Below are 13,312 nucleotides of genomic sequence, written 5' to 3' on the forward strand. Positions count from 1 at the left end.
CTTTAAGTATACCCGTAGGTTTAGAATCACCAGGGGAATCAGGTTCAAAACTCCTAGAAAGGGCATCCGCCTTCACATTCTTAGTACCTGGCAGATACGAAACCACAAAATTAAACCGGGAGAAAAACAACGACCAGCGCGCCTGTCTAGGATTCAGACGTCTGGCCGACTCAAGATAAATCAAATTTTTGTGATCAGTCAAGACCACCACCTGATGTTAAGCACCCTCAAGCCAATGACGCCACTCCTCGAATGCCCACTTCATCGCCAAAAGCTCCTGATTACCGACGTCATAATTTCGCTCGGCGGGCGAAAATTTTCGAGAAAAGAACGCACAAGGTCTCATCACTGAACAATCTGAACTTTTCTGCGACAAAACCGCCCCCGCTCCGATCTCGGAAGCATCAACTTCCACCTGAAAAGGAAGAGAAACATCAGGCTGGCACAACACCGGAGCAGAAGAAAAACGGCGCTTAAGCTCCCGAAAGGCCTCCACAGCAGCAGGAGACCAATCTGCAACATCAGCACCCTTTTTAGTCAAATCAGTCAAAGGCCTGACAACGCTAGAAAAACCAGTTATGAATCGACGATAAAAGTTAGCAAAGCCCAAAAATTTCTGAAGGCCCTTAAGAGAAGTCGGTTGCGTCCAGTCACAAATAGCCCGAACCTTCACAGGATCCATCTCAATAGAAGAGGGGGAAAAAATGTACCCCAAAAAAGAAATCTTCTGAACCCCAAAAACACACTTTGAACCTTTAACAAACAGAGAATTGGTCCGCAAAACCTGAAAAACCCTCCTAACTTGTTGAACATGAGATTCCCAGTCATCCGAAAAAATCAAGATATCGTCCAAATACACAATCATAAATTTATCCAGATATTCACGGAAAATATTGTGCATAAAAGACTGAAAGACCGAAGGGGCATTTGACAGACCAAAAGGCATCACCAAATACTCAAAATGGCCCTCGGGCGTATTAAATGCGGTTTTCCACTCATCCCCCTGCTTAATTCGCACCAAATTATACGCACCGCGAAGATCAATCTTAGAGAACCACTTCGCCCTGTTGTGAAATTGGATTTTGGGCTCCCCCGGTGGCCACTGGTGGAATTTAACTTGTGTGCATCATCTCCTCTGTTCACCTGTTCCCATCAGGATGTGGGAGTCGCTATTTAACCTTGCTCCTCTGTCACTTCCATGCCGGTCAACATTGTAATCAGAAGCCTTTCTGTGCATGTTCCTGCTGCTAGACAACTCCCAGCTAAGTTGGACTTTAGTCCTCGTTTGTTTTTGCATTTTGTTCTAGTTCACAGCTGTAGTTTCGTTTCTGTGTCTGGAAAGCTCTTGTGATCTGAAATTGCCACTCTGATGTTATGAGTTAATACTAGAGTCTTAAAGTAATTTCAGGATGGTATTTTGATAGGGTTTTCAGCTGACCATGAAAGTGCCCTTTCTGTCTTCCTGCTATCTAGTAAGCGGACCTCAATTTTGCTAAACCTATTTTCATACTACGTTTGTCATTTCATCTAAAATCACCGCCAATATATGTGGGGGCCTCTGTCTGCCTATCGGGGAAATTTCTCTAGAGGTGAGCCAGGACTATATTTTCCTCTGCCAGGATTAGTTAGTCCTCCGGCCGGCGCTGGGCGTCTAGGGATAAAAAACGTAGGCTACGCTACCCGGCTACTGTTAGTTGTGCGGCAGGTTTAGTTCATGGTCAGTTTAGTTTCCATCCTTCCAAGAGCTAGTACTTATGTTTGCTGGGCTATGTTCTCTTGCCATTGAGAACCATAACAGTTTGACCGGCCCCAAAAAGGGTTAAATTAATTGACAGAGAAAGGAGAGAAAAGAGAAGTCTGCTGAAGATTTTTTTTTTTTTTTTTTTTCCCTTCCCTTCAGTTCTGAGTGTGCTTGTAATTGAATCTCTTGCAAGTCTGCCTATATTGCAGCCTTTCTCTCTCTCTCTCTCTCTCCTTCTAATCCTGGAATGGCTCTGTGTTCACCTGTTTAAAATGGATATTCAGAGTTTAGCTGCAGGTTTGAATAATCTTACCACGAAAGTTCAAAATTTACAAGATTTTGTTGTTCATGTTCCTATATCTGAACCTAGAATTCCTTTGCCTGAATTTTTCTCGGGGAATAGATCTTGCTTTCAAAATTTCAAAAATAATTGCAAGTTGTTTTTGTCCCTGAAATCTCGCTCTGCTGGAGATCCTGCTCAGCAGGTCAGGATTGTGATTTCCTTGCTCCGGGGCGACCCTCAGGATTGGGCTTTTGCATTGGCTCCAGGGGATCCTGCGTTGCTCAATGTGGATGCGTTTTTTCTGGCCTTGGGGTTGCTTTATGAGGAACCTCAGTTAGAGCTTCAGGCGGAAAAGGCCTTGATGTCCCTATCTCAGGGGCAAGACGAAGCTGAAATATACTGCCAGAAATTCCGTAAATGGGCTGTGCTTACTCAGTGGAATGAGTGCGCCCTGGCGGCGAATTTCAGAGAGGGTCTCTCTGATGCCATTAAGGATGTTATGGTGGGGTTCCCTGTGCCTGCGGGTCTGAATGAGTCCATGACAATGGCTATCCAGATCGATAGGCGTCTGCGGGAGCGCAAACCTGTGCACCATTTGGCGGTGTCTACTGAGAAGACGCCAGAGAATATGCAATGTGATAGAATTCTGTCCAGAAGTGAACGGCAGAATTTAAGACGAAAAAATGGGTTGTGCTTCTATTGCGGTGATTCAACTCATGTTATATCAGCATGCTCTAAGCGTACTAAGAAGCTTGATAAGTCTGTTTCAATTGGCACTTTACAGTCTAAGTTTATTCTATCTGTGACCCTGATTTGTTCTTTATCATCTATTACCGCGGATGCCTATGTCGACTCTGGCGCCGCTTTGAGTCTTATGGATTGGTCCTTTGCCAAACGCTGTGGGTATCATTTGGAGCCTCTTGAAACTCCTATACCCCTGAAGGGGATTGACTCCACCCCATTGGCTAGTAATAAACCACAATACTGGACACAAGTAACTATGCGGATTAATCCGGATCATCAGGAGATTATTCGCTTTCTTGTGCTGTATAACCTACATGATGTGTTGGTGCTTGGATTGCCATGGCTGCAATCTCATAACCCAGTCCTTGACTGGAAAGCTATGTCTGTGTTAAGCTGGGGATGTAAGGGGACGCATGGGGACGTACCTGTGGTTTCCATTTCATCATCTATTCCCTCTGAGATTCCTGAATTCTTGACTGAATATCGTGACGTTTTTGAAGAACCTAAGCTTGGTTCATTACCTCCGCACCGGGAGTGCGATTGTGCCATAGATTTGATTCCGGGTAGTAAATACCCTAAGGGTCGTTTATTTAATCTGTCTGTGCCTGAACATGCTGCTATGCGAGAATATATAAAGGAGTCCTTGGAAAAGGGACATATTCGTCCTTCGTCATCTCCCTTAGGAGCCGGTTTTTTCTTTGTGGCTAAGAAAGATGGCTCTTTGAGACCGTGTATTGATTATCGGCTTTTGAATAAAATCACGGTTAAATATCAATATCCGTTGCCACTGCTGACTGATTTGTTTGCTCGCATAAAGGGGGCCAAGTGGTTCTCTAAGATAGATCTCCGTGGGGCGTATAATTTGGTGCGAATTAAGCAGGGGGATGAGTGGAAGACCGCATTTAATACGCCCGAGGGCCACTTTGAGTATTTGGTGATGCCTTTTGGTCTTTCAAATGCCCCTTCAGTCTTTCAGTCCTTTATGCATGACATTTTCCGTGATTATTTGGATAAATTTATGATTGTGTATCTGGATGATATTTTGATTTTTTCGGATGACTGGGACTCTCATGTCCAGCAGGTCAGGAGGGTTTTTCAGGTTTTGCGGTCTAATTCCTTGTGTGTGAAGGGTTCTAAGTGCGTTTTTGGGGTTCAAAAGATTTCCTTTTTGGGATATATTTTTTCCCCCTCTTCCATCGAGATGGATCCTGTCAAGGTTCAGGCTATTTGTGATTGGACGCAACCCTCTTCTCTTAAGAGTCTTCAGAAATTTTTGGGCTTTGCTAACTTTTATCGTCGATTTATTGCTGTTTTTTCTGATGTTGTTAAACCATTGACTGATTTGACTAAGAAGGGTGCTGATGTTGCTGATTGGTCCCCTGCTGCTGTGGAGGCCTTTCGGGAGCTTAAGCGCCGCTTTTCTTCCGCCCCTGTGTTGCGTCAGCCTGATGTTGCTCTTCCTTTTCAGGTTGAGGTCGACGCTTCTGAAATCGGAGCTGGGGCAGTTTTGTCGCAGAGAAGTTCCGATTGTTCCGTGATGAGACCTTGTGCCTTTTTCTCGCGTAAATTTTCGCCCGCCGAGCGGAATTATGATGTTGGGAATCGGGAGCTTTTGGCCATGAAGTGGGCTTTTGAGGAGTGGCGTTATTGGCTTGAGGGGGCTAGACATCAGGTGGTGGTATTGACTGACCACAAAAATCTAATTTATCTTGAGTCCGCCAGACGCCTGAATCCTAGACAGGCGCGCTGGTCGTTGTTTTTCTCTCGGTTTAATTTTGTGGTGTCCTACCTGCCGGGTTCTAAGAATGTTAAGGCGGATGCCCTTTCTAGGAGTTTTGAGCCTGACTCCCCTGGTAACTCTGAACCTACAGGTATCCTTAAGGATGGAGTGATATTGTCTGCCGTTTCTCCAGACCTGCGGCGGGCCTTGCAGGAGTTTCAGGCGGATAGACCTGATCGTTGCCCACCTGGTAGACTGTTTGTTCCTGATGATTGGACCAGTAAAGTCATTTCTGAGGTTCATTCTTCTGCCTTGACAGGTCATCCTGGAATCTTTGGTACCAGGGATTTGGTGGCAAGGTCCTTCTGGTGGCCTTCCCTGTCTCGAGATGTGCGAGGCTTTGTGCAGTCTTGTGACGTTTGTGCTCGGGCCAAGCCTTGTTGTTCTCGGGCTAGTGGATTGTTGTTGCCCTTGCCTATCCCGAAGAGGCCCTGGACGCACATCTCGATGGATTTTATTTCGGATCTTCCTGTTTCTCAGAAGATGTCTGTCATCTGGGTGGTGTGTGACCGTTTCTCTAAGATGGTCCATTTGGTTCCCCTGCCTAAGTTGCCTTCTTCTTCCGAGTTGGTTCCTCTGTTTTTTCAAAATGTGGTCCGTTTGCATGGTATTCCGGAGAATATCGTTTCTGACAGAGGAACCCAATTCGTGTCTAGATTTTGGCGAGCATTCTGTGCTAGGATGGGCATAGATTTGTCTTTCTCGTCTGCTTTCCATCCTCAGACTAATGGCCAGACCGAGCGGACGAATCAGACCTTGGAGACATATTTGAGGTGTTTTGTGTCTGCAGATCAGGATGATTGGGTTGCTTTTTTGCCTTTAGCGGAGTTTGCCCTCAATAATCGGGCCAGCTCTGCCACCTTGGTGTCTCCTTTTTTCTGTAATTCGGGGTTTCATCCTCGATTTTCCTCCGGTCAGGTGGAATCTTCGGATTGTCCTGGAGTGGATGCTGTGGTGGAGAGGTTGCATCAGATTTGGGGGCAGGTGGTGGACAATTTGAAGTTGTCCCAGGAGAAGACTCAGCTTTTTGCCAACCGCCGGCGTCGGGTTGGTCCTCGGCTTTGTGTCGGGGACTTGGTGTGGTTGTCTTCTCGTTTTGTCCCTATGAGGGTTTCTTCTCCTAAGTTTAAGCCTCGGTTCATCGGCCCGTACAAGATATTGGAGATTCTTAACCCTGTGTCCTTCCGTTTGGACCTCCCTGCATCTTTTTCTATTCATAATGTTTTTCATCGGTCATTATTGCGCAGGTATGAGGTACCGGTTGTGCCTTCCGTTGAGCCTCCTGCTCCGGTGTTGGTTGAGGGCGAGTTGGAGTACGTTGTGGAAAAAATCTTGGACTCCCGTGTTTCCAGACGGAAACTCCAGTATCTGGTCAAATGGAAGGGATACGGTCAGGAGGATAATTCTTGGGTGACTGCCTCTGATGTTCATGCCTCCGATCTGGTCCGTGCATTTCATAGGGCTCATCCTGATCGCCCTGGTGGTTCTGGTGGGGGTTCGGTGCCCCCTCCTTGAGGGGGGGTACTGTTGTGAAATTGGATTTTGGGCTCCCCCGGTGGCCACTGGTGGAATTTAACTTGTGTGCATCATCTCCTCTGTTCACCTGTTCCCATCAGGATGTCGGAGTCGCTATTTAACCTTGCTCCTCTGTCACTTCCATGCCGGTCAACATTGTAATCAGAAGCCTTTCTGTGCATGTTCCTGCTGCTAGACAACTCCCAGCTAAGTTGGACTTTAGTCCTCGTTTGTTTTTGCATTTTGTTCTAGTTCACAGCTGTAGTTTCGTTTCTGTGTCTGGAAAGCTCTTGTGATCTGAAATTGCCACTCTGATGTTATGAGTTAATACTAGAGTCTTAAAGTAATTTCAGGATGGTATTTTGATAGGGTTTTCAGCTGACCATGAAAGTGCCCTTTCTGTCTTCCTGCTATCTAGTAAGCGGACCTCAATTTTGCTAAACCTATTTTCATACTACGTTTGTCATTTCATCTAAAATCACCGCCAATATATGTGGGGGCCTCTGTCTGCCTATCGGGGAAATTTCTCTAGAGGTGAGCCAGGACTATATTTTCCTCTGCCAGGATTAGTTAGTCCTCCGGCCGGCGCTGGGCGTCTAGGGATAAAAAACGTAGGCTACGCTACCCGGCTACTGTTAGTTGTGCGGCAGGTTTAGTTCATGGTCAGTTTAGTTTCCATCCTTCCAAGAGCTAGTACTTATGTTTGCTGGGCTATGTTCTCTTGCCATTGAGAACCATAACATCGCCCCCTCAATGCGAGCAAATAAATCTGTCAGCAATGGCAAAGGATACTGATACTTGACTGTGATCTTATTCAAGAGTCTATAATCAATACAAGGTCTCAAAGAACCATCACTTTTAGCTGCGAAAAAGAACCCCGCTCCAAGAGGAGACAAAGAAGGACGAATATGTCCCTTTTCCAAGGACTCCCTAATATACTCTCGCATGGCAGCATGTTCAGGTACAGACAGATTGAATAGACGACCCTTAGGAAATTTACTGCCAGGGATCAAATCTATGGCGCAATCGCAATCTCTGTGAGGAGGAAGAGAATTAAGAGTAGATTCCTCAAAAACCTCACGATAATCAGACAAAAACTCAGGAATTTCAGAGGGAATAGATGAAGCAATGGAGACCAAAGATGTGTCCCCATGATTTCCCTGACATCCCCAGCTTAGTACAGACATTGTTTTCCAGTCAAGGACTGGGTTATGAGTTTGCAACCATGGCAATCCCAGCACCAACACATCATGTAGATTATACAGTACAAGGAAGCGAATCACCTCTTGATGGTCTGGAGTCATACGCATAGTCACTTGTGTCCAGTATTGTGGTTTATTACTGGCAAATGGTGTAGAATCAATACCCTTTAAAGGTATAGGAACTTCCAGAGGCTCTAGATCAAACCCACAGCGCCTGGCAAAGGACCAATCCATAAGACTCAAAGCGGCGCCAGAATCCACATACGCATCCGCAACAATAGAAGATAACGAACAAATTAGAGTTACAGACAAAATAAACTTGGACTGCAAAGTGCCAATAGCAGAGGATTTATCAACTTTCTTTATTCGTTTAGAGCATGCTGATATAACATGAGTAGAATTTCCACAATAGAAGCACAAATGATTTTTGCGCCTATAAATCTGTCGTTCGCTTCTGGACAGAAAGCTATCACATTGCATACTCTGTGGTGCCTCTTCAGAAGACACCGCCAACTGGTGCACAGGTTTGCGTTCCCGTAAACGCCGATCAATCTGAATTGCCATTGTCATGGACTCATTCAGACCAGTAGGCGCAGGAAACCCCACCATGACGTCTTTTACAGCATCAGAGAGACCTTCTCTGAAAATTGCCGCCAGAGCGCACTCATTCCACTGAGTAAGCACAGACCATTTTCGAAATTTTTGGCAATATATTTCGGCTTCATCTTGCCCCTGAGAGAGGGCTATTAGGGCTTTCTCAGCCTGAATCTCCAAATTTGGTTCCTCATAAAGCAACCCCAAAGCCAGAAAAAACTCATCCACATTGAGCAACGCAGGATCCCCTGGTGCCAATGAAAATGCCCAATTTTGGGGGTCACCCCGCAGTAAAGAAATAACAATTTTTACTTGCTGGGCAGGATCTCCAGCAGAATGAGATCTCAGCGAAAGAAACAATTTACAATTGTATTTAAAATTTAGAAAACAAGATCGATCTCCAGAAAAAAACTCCGGTATAGGAATTTTAGGTTCAGACCGAGGAGCATGTAACAAAAAATCTTGTATATTCTGAACTTTAGAGGCAAGATTATTCAAATTGGTAGCCAGACTCTGGGGATCCATATTTCAACAGATAAAGTCTGAGCCATTCAGGGGTTAAGAGGAGAGGAACACAGGAGACTGCAATTAGAGCTGGAGTGCAACTTCAGAGGAAGGAAAAAAAAAAAAAAAAAAAAGGTTTCACACAGTTCCTTTTCTCTCCTGCTTCAGCCTATAGATTAAACATTTGGGCTGGCCATACTGTTATGGTTTCCAATGGCAAGGAAACATCAGAAGCATAGAATAAACGGACAAGCTCTCGGGTGATGGAAACTAGAGCTGACCGCGATGCTAAACCTACACACCACACTAGAAGTAGCCAGGGGGCATTCCTGCATTGTCTCTAGATGCCGCGCGCCAGCCGGAGAACTAACTACCCCATGTAGAAGAAAATACAGTCCTGGCTTGCCTCCAGAGAATGTCCCCACAGGAGATAGCAGCCCCCCACATATAATAACGGTGAGAGCAGATGAAAAGACACACGTAGTATGAAAGCAGATTTAGCACAGAGAGGCCCGCTAACTAAATAGCAGAAAGATACAACAGAGGACTTCGCGGTCAGCTGAAAAACCCTTCAAAACACCATCCTGAAATTACCTTAACTCATGTGACAACTCATGCCACTGGAGTGGTAATTTCAGCCCAACAAGAGCTTCCAGCTGCAGAGATTCACATAAGTGCAAACTGGACAAAACATACAAAAATAGACTTAAGGACTAAAGTGTCCAACTTAGCTGAGCAGAAAACTGGGAGCAGGAACATGCAACAGAATCACTCTGGATACATTGATGGCCAGCATTAGAATGACTGAGGAGCAAGGTTAAATAGGATACTCCCACATCCTGATAGGAACAGGTGAACTGAGAAGGCAAAGCTTGCAGGACACCAGTACCACAAGAGACCACCGGGGGAGCCCACGAACCGAATCACAACAATCTTCCCAGACTCTACCAACCTTTCTCCTTGTGAGTGGCAGTTGTGTATCATCCTCCATGGCCCCTTCTATCAGTCCCTGGATCACTTTGCCACCTGTCTTCCAAACTTTCTATCCTGTGACATCCCCACTCTTACTATGGGGGACTTTAACATCTCCATTGGTGATCCCCTTTTCCCATTTGACTCCCACATTTTATCGATAACTTCCTCCTTTGGCCTTTCGCAGCTTACTAATTCTCCTACACATGAAGACGGAAATACGCTGGACCTAGTCTTCTTCCGACTCTGCTCTGTGTATGACTTTACTAACTCTCCTATTCCCTTCTCTGACCACAACCTTCTCATTCTCTGTCAAGAACTGTCAAACCCTCTCAGGACACCCCCACTTTCCACACTTATAGAAATATACAGTGGGTACAGAAAGTATTTAGACCCCTCTAAATGTTTTCACTCTTTGTTTCATTGCAGCCTTTTCGTAAATTCAAAAAAGTTCAATTTTTTTCTCATTAATGTACACTCTGCACCCCATCTTCACTGAAAAAAAACTGAAATGTAGAAAGTTTTGCAAATGTAGAAATACCTTTGACTCGGCAAAATCTCTTGCTGTAACTCTTATTCATTCTTGTCTGGACTATTGCAACTGTCTATTAATTGGTCTCCCTCTTACTAAACTCTTCCCTTTCCAATCCATCCTAAATGCAGCAGCCAGGATCATATTCCTTTCCAACTAATACACCACCGATGCCTATACCGGTTCATGCCGCGTTATGTGCATACCCTAGTTAGTATATTAAGGCTGGACCATTACAAGATAAGCACATTGTTTCATTTACCTTTGGTACCTTCCCTATTTCCTCATAGATTGTAAGCTTGAAAACTGGACCCTCTCTCCTTTTGGTATCTGAGTCATGTGTTATTCTGTAATGTCTTTATTGTCTGTACAAGTTCCCTAAAAGTTCTGCAGAATATGTTGACACTAAAAAAGTTAAAATTACTGCTATTATTGATTTTAAAAATGCAATATGTCAATTCTTAAAAGCTTGCAACAGGAACAGAATAGCCGGTCTCAGGAGCGCAGAAGGAGAACACAGACACCAGTTAGGGTAAAACCACAATGCGTTTCAACGGCGTGCGCCGTCTTCTTCAGGTGGCTATTATGGCGCACGCCGTTGAAACGCGTTGTGATTTTACCCTAACTGGTGTCTGTGTTCTCCTTCTGCGCTCCTGAGACCGGCTATTCTTATCCTGTTGCAAGTCTTTCTCCCCCGTTGTGGGGTATCCAGCTGGAGCTGCGGGGACCTGCGCACTTATTTCCTCCTCATTGGGACGGCCGCTAGTGTTCCTTCTACAAACTGCCATTTGTTGTTTCACAATTCTTAAAAGCTTTCTGCTTTGAATAAAGCTCCAAATTTGTCCAAGGTATAAATAGAAGCAGAAATAATGCCAATTAGCTCTAATACCAGGAGGTGAAACGTGCTTTGAGCACACTCCTGGTGTGAGATTTGTACCGGTCTTGATGTACTGACTTTTTTCGTATGCCTATTTATGCAATGTATGTCTTTCCCTGGTTTTGGGGTTTATCATGTCTACTGCTGTGAATTTTATTACTTTCATAATCCTGGGTGTAGCACGTCAGTTTACTTCATAACACTGGGTTTTATTTGATCACTGATTATCATGGCTACTTGATTTTTTATTTATTATATTTTCTGTTTTTTTATTTAGTCATATTTTATTATAAAATGTCAGCACTAGTCACTTTATCAACATGTTTACACATTGGGACATTCTAGGTTATTAATTTGACAGATACAAATATGTCAGTACTTCATCATGCATTTTAAAATCCCTTCCCCTGAATCATTTTATTTATTTCTTTAATTACGGTAATATAATACATACCATAAATAGATATTTGTTATGTGTATTGTATGTATATAGATGTTAGATGTTATATGCATTGTTTGTTATATGTTCTATTTTATATAGTAAAACGTGCAAAAAAAGTTTAAAAAAAAAATAAAAAATGAAGAAAAATGCAAATGTTCAAATGTTTTGTCCCATTAAAAATAAAACAATAATAGAAATACACATATTTGCTATTTCTGCATTCGGAAGAGTCCGATGTATCAATATATTTAATAAATTTATCCGATTGGTAAATGGTGTAACGAGAAAAAAGAAAAAATGCCAGAATTATGTTTTTGTGGATGCTGCAACATTGCAATAAAAGGCGATCAAAACATTGCCTCTACCCCAAAATGGTATCAGTAAAAATTTCAGGGCAGGGAGCAAAAAAATAAGCCCTCACACAGCCTTATATCCTTAAAATTGGAAATATTATGAGTCTCGGAAAATGGAAACACAAGCAAAAGGGTTTTTTTTTTTACAAACATCGTACTTTTTTTTCCTACTTAAATAAAAAGAAAATATACATGTTTGTTGTCTGCGTACTCGTATTGAACTGGAGAATCATATTGCCAGGTCAGATTTACCGTATATTAAACATTGTAAATAAAACAAAAACAACAACAGTTGTGGAATTGCACATTTTTTTCAATTTCAACGCACTTTTTAGAATTTTTTTTTCATGCTTTCCAGTGCATTACATTACACAATGAATTAACGTTTCCCATAAAAAAAACAAGTCCTCAGATGTGGACAGAATTTAAAAAAAACAATGCCTCTTACAAGAAAGGGAGGAAAAAACAAAAAAAAAAGAAAATAGGCTGTGGCATGAAGGGGTTAAAAGGATTTCAGATTTGAAATTCGTATGAACCTTACTGATGTGGTCTCATTTTGAAGATTAGTTTTATAAAGAAAAGTAATGTAATTCGCCCATTCTTTTTGTTTCCTGCCTCTGTTTTCTTCTGTTGTTACTATTCCATGTCATATCTGCCTAGTGATTATTAACTAATTTCATGTTTATTATTGCCCTTTCTCAAATCTACAATCTTACTCTCTTTGACTACGTTCCTCTAGAAGACAATCAAATGTAAATGTCTACATCTGGGTACATACCTCTGTGCGATCTGCAAGAAAACTCAGATGTTCTTCACTGCAGTATCATCTGCTTCTCATTTGTGAAGCTCACAGTCAGAAAGCTAATAAATGATCATTGCAATGACTGATCTGGTTCTTCTTCTTTATTTTTGGGTGTGTGAATAGGGAGGAGTTAGATGCATGAGACATTACTTTCATATTTCTAACAGTGTTATAAATCTATAGGAGGTAATGCAAATCAAATACTTGATTTTAGTTTCACAGTCTTCATTTCAGGCCATACTTAGCTGTTTTTAATTACTTGACTTTTGTAATTCGTTTCTACAGAAGGATTCAGTCTGTTTAAAAAATTGATCATAACTAGTGATGAGCGAGTATATTTGTTGCTCGGGTGGTCTCCGAGTATTAGAGTATAAGTTCTAGGTTAGGAGTTTTTTGGTCAGTTACAAATTTAGTCAGATTTATCCATCGAGCCAAGTGTATTGCCTGATAGTAGGTCTTGAGACTAGGAAGTCCCAGGCCGCCCTTCTTTCTTGGAAGAGAGAGGATTTTAAAGGGGAGTCTGGCTCTTCTACCCCTCCACACAAAACCATTGGCTATTCTATTAGCTGAAACGAAGAAGGATGTGGGGAGAGGGATGGGTATCATGTTCATATGGTAGAACATTTTTGGCAGTATGTAGGATTTAAATATGTTAATCCTACCAATACACGAAAGATATGGCACATCATATGATTTAAGAAGATTTTGTATATTGTCTATGAGAGGCACGAAATTATGTTTAAAAAGGGTAGAGGGGTCTGCAGTAAGGAAGACGCCTAAATATTTCAGTTTTTCAGTGAGCCATTTAAAGGGGGTAAGCTTTTTAAGTTCTGAGACTACACTATCTGATAATGAGATGTTCAGAACTTCTGATTTGTGCATATTGACTTTAAAGTTAGAGATGACTCCAAAATCGTCAAGTAGTTTCAGTAGAGTAGGAAAAGCTATCTTTGGGTTTGAGATCAGAATCA

The 13,312-nt window shown here is 42.8% G+C and overlaps 1 protein-coding gene across 1 annotated transcript in view; it reads right to left on the minus strand.

The window, feature by feature from the left end:
• The window catches only part of LOC143765197 (BPI fold-containing family C protein-like), a 60,185-nt gene extending 47,755 nt beyond the window's left edge, over positions 1-12,430 (minus strand). Inside the window, exon 1 of the mRNA XM_077251633.1 lies at positions 12,318-12,430. The gene's annotated coding sequence lies outside the window, so the exon portion shown is untranslated. The remainder of the gene's footprint in view (positions 1-12,317) is intronic.
• Between the last annotated feature and the right edge of the window lie 882 nt (positions 12,431-13,312).

The sequence above is a fragment of the Ranitomeya variabilis genome, chromosome 4, assembly GCF_051348905.1.
Source record: "Ranitomeya variabilis isolate aRanVar5 chromosome 4, aRanVar5.hap1, whole genome shotgun sequence".
Classification (NCBI taxonomy): domain Eukaryota; kingdom Metazoa; phylum Chordata; class Amphibia; order Anura; family Dendrobatidae; genus Ranitomeya; species Ranitomeya variabilis.